Here is a 4,088-nt window from a genome sequence, read left to right as displayed (position 1 = left end):
CTGTGAGTCTGTTTCTTCTTCAAGGAAATTTGTCCTCCCATGCAAAATAGCACTTTGATTCTGTGTCACCAGCATTATAATATTTTAGCTTTAGGCCTGTGAGTTTGATCCTTCTTCAAGGAAACTCGTCTTCTCACCACAGAAAGCTCTTGTTACATTACGTAGATGTGTTGGTTTATACTGCTGCAAGATATTTGGAATTCTATTTCTTTCCATTTTAGTTCATTGTTCTGTGTTCTGGGCTCCTGTTCCTTTCCTGTCCAGGAATGAATAGACTGATACATTTCAATGGCTCATCTAACTTTTCAATGTCGTATGTCAACAGGCAGACTGCCAACACCTTATAGAACTTAATTTTTATTCATTTCTGCGTTTTCGCCCATGATGTACTGCCAATTTTACCACAAATTCTTTGAAATTTACGAATATTATTGATAATTTACGCTCTTTCACAGAAAGACACATTAAGAAACACTATACCATAGATACTTGAAACTAAGTTATTATTCCATAATTTTATCATTTACAATACTTGTTTTCAGATATTATGTGTAAGAAGCCCAACACTCTTTTTTATTACTGATATCTTTAAAGTATTCGTCAATGTTTCCCAGTTATTCACTGTGAACTGAAGGTCATCTTCAAAATAGTCAAAAATAGCCAGGCCATCTGCAAATAAAAGGGTGTTTATACTCACATAGACCATTTTAAAATTATTTTTCACAGTAGCTTATCATTCCTGCATGGTTCTCTATATTCTGTGAAATGAATAAATAAGCAAAGCTCTGTCTTTCTGGACTCAGACAACTCAGTCGACACCTACCGACCGTTACTTCATCGTGAGCCAATGATGTCGTTCTCAGTCAATGACGTCATGCAGATGCGGTGTGGAGGAGCGTGGGGTCAACACATCGTTCTATTGCTCACTGTTGGGTTCACAGTTTTTCAAGCCGCTACATCTCAGTCAAGTGTGAGGCTGCGTGTACACTGTTCCATTCCTTGCACCAAGGAACATTCTTGGCAGTGTCAGTAATTGCAGCTGGATCCTCTGCGTGGAAGTTAGCCACGCTGTCCACTTATCTCTAGAGGAAGACGTGGAGCGAATACCCCAGTAATATTTCTTGCGCCCTGATATGATTTTAAAGATTGTATCTGCAGTTAACTGACTTTGACGTACGAGGCAGGGTATAGTAAACCGCTTTAATTCCATTTTTCAGCGTAGTTTCCACACTCAAATGACTGGTTTTGTGTATTCTATGAAATAAATGTCCTTATATGATTTTTAATTATGTGAGTCCTGTGTTATGATCATCAAGATTGTAACTGCTCGCCGGCCGGTGTGGCCGAGCGGTTCTAGGCGCTACAGTCTGGAACCGCGCGACAGTGATATGGTTGATGCGTACCGCACCACAACGGACGAGCTGCACAGCGGGTTCATCAACAACAACATCCTGATCGCTAGAATGAAATTTTCAGTCTACAGCGGAGTGTGCGCTGATATGAAACTTCCTGGCAGATCAAAACTATGTGCCGGACCGAGACTCGAACTCGGGACCTTCGCCTTTCGCGGGCAAGTGCTCTACCAACTGAGCTACCCAAGCACGACTCACGCCCCGTCCTCACAGCTTTGGAAGGTAGGAGACGAGGTACTGGCGGAATTAGAGCTGTGAGGACGGAGAGTGAGTCGTGCTTGGGTAGCTCAGTTGGTAGAGCACTTGCCCGCGAAAGGCAAAGGTCCCGAGTTCGAGTCTCGGTCAAGCACACAGTTTTGATCTGCCAGGAAGTTTCATCCTGATCGCTGTATCCCGCATCGTATGACCTTTGCTGCTGTGTACCAACGTCTGCGTGATACCGGGTCATTTAGCAGATTACCTGCACAGGGACGCCGTCGCACGGTAAGAATGCTGCAATTTGAGGAAGCTGTCTTGCAGCATGTGAGCGGGATCATTCAATCAGCACTCGTGCAATTGCACGTAACATGGGACGAATCAGACGCATGTAAGAACAGTCCTTCGAGAGCAATTGTTACCTCCATTTCACTTACAGCGTGTCCACAACCTAGAACCAGTTGATTTTCCACCCAGAGCACAGTTTTCGCAGTGGTACCTGGAATAGTGTGAAATGCTTCCTACATTTCCATCCTCTGTGTTGTTTACCGATGAAGCGACGTTCGGACGTGATGGAGTCTTCAACATGCACAATTTGCATGTTTGGAGTGAGGTAGAGCATTTGGCCGCAAAAGGCAAAGGTCCCGAATTCGAGTCTCGGTCCGGCACACAGTTCCAATCTGTCAGGAAGTTTCATATCAGCGCACACTCCGCTAAAGAGTGAAAATCTCGTTCTGGAAACATCCCCCAGGCTGTGGCAAAGCCATGTCTCCGCAATATCCTTTCTTTCACGAGTCCTAGTTCTGCAAGGTTCGCAGGAGAGCTTCTGTAAAGTTTGGAAGATAGGAGACGAGGTACTGACAGAAGCAAAGCTGTCAGGTCGGGGCGTGAGTCGTTCTTGGGTAGCTCAGTAGGTAGAGCACTTGCCCACGAAAGGCAAAGGTCTCGAGTTTGAGTCTTGGTCTGGCACACAGTTTTAATCCGCCAGGAAGTTTCATCTCACACTTAGCTTAACAGCGCATGCATCCAAGTTGCTGACAATGGAAAAAAATGAGGATTTGATAGATGACGATCAGTTTCGCTTTAGAAAATGCAGAGAACCAGAGAGGCAGTTCTCACTCTGTGGCTAGTAATGGAAGCGAGACTGAAGAAAAATCAAGATACGTTCATGGGATTTGTCGTCCTGGAAAAAGAGTTCGACAATGTGACAATATGTGATCAAAAGTATCCGGACACCCCCAAAAACATACGTTTTTCATATTAGGTGCATTGTGCTGCCACCTACTGCCAGGTACTCCATATCATCGACCTCAGTAGTCATTAGACATCGTGAGAGAGTAGACTGGGGTGCTCCGCGGAACTCATGGACTTCGAAAGTGGTCAGGTAATTGGGTGTCACTTGTGTCATCCCTCTGTACGCGAGATTTCCATACTCCTAAACATCCCTAGGTCCATTGTTTCCGCTGTGATAGTGAAGTGGAAACGTGAAGGGACACGTACAGCACAAAAGCGTACAGGCCGACCTCGTCTGTTGACTGACAGAGACCGCCGACAATTGAAGAGGGTCATAATGTGTAATAGGCAGACACCTATTCAGACCATCATACAGGAATTCCAAACGGCTTCAGGATCCACTGCAAGTGCTATGATAATTAGTCATACGCCACACATCACGCTGGTAAATGCCAAACGACGCCTCGCTCGGTGTAAGGAGCGTAAACATTGGACGATTGAACAGTAGAAAAATGTTGTGTGGAGTGACGAATAACGGTACACAATGTGGCGATCCGATGGCAGGGTGTGGGTATGGCGAATGCCCGGTGAACGTCATCTGCCAGTGTATGTAGTGCCAGCTGTAAAATTCGAAGGCGGTGGTGTTATGGTGTGGTCGTGTTTTTCATGGAGGAAGATTGCACCCCTTGTTGTTTTGCGTGGCACTATCACAGCACTGGCCTACAATGATGTTTTAAGCACATTCTTGCTTCCCACTGTTGTTGAGCAATTCGGAGGTGGCGATTGCATCTTTCAACACAATCGAGCACCTGTTCATAATGCACGGCCTGTGGCGGAGTACTTACAAGGCAATAACATCCTTGCAATGGACTGGCCTGCACAGCGTCCTGACCGGGATGTTATAGAACTCCACTGGGATGTTTTGGAACGCCGACTTCGTGCCAGGCCAGACCGACCGACGTCGATACCTCTCCGTGAAGAATGGGCTGCCATTCCCCAAGAAACCTTCGAGCACCTTACTGAACGTATGCCTACGAGAGTGGAAGCTGTCACTAAGGCTAAGGGTAGACCAACACCATACTGAATTTCACCATTACCGGTGGACGGCGCCACGAACTTGTCATTTTCAGCCAGGTGTCCGGATGACTTCGATCACATAGTATAGCTATAGGGAAATATGGGTAATATGAAGTATGTGCGACCAGCAGAAGGTAACAATAAGAGTGGAAAACCAAGAACGAATGGCTC

General features: G+C 45.8%; 1 non-coding gene across 1 annotated transcript; it reads left to right on the top strand.

Annotated features, from left to right (window-relative positions):
• The first annotated feature begins 1,688 nt into the window (after positions 1-1,688).
• Trnas-cga lies at positions 1,689-1,761 on the top strand. The gene has a single exon. It is a non-coding gene; the product is annotated as a tRNA-Ser (tRNA).
• Positions 1,762-4,088: the final 2,327 nt, after the last annotated feature.

The sequence above is a fragment of the Schistocerca piceifrons genome, chromosome 3, assembly GCF_021461385.2.
Source record: "Schistocerca piceifrons isolate TAMUIC-IGC-003096 chromosome 3, iqSchPice1.1, whole genome shotgun sequence".
In the NCBI taxonomy this organism is placed as follows: Eukaryota; Metazoa; Arthropoda; class Insecta; order Orthoptera; family Acrididae; genus Schistocerca; species Schistocerca piceifrons.
This window is presented reverse-complemented; position numbering and strand designations above follow the sequence as displayed.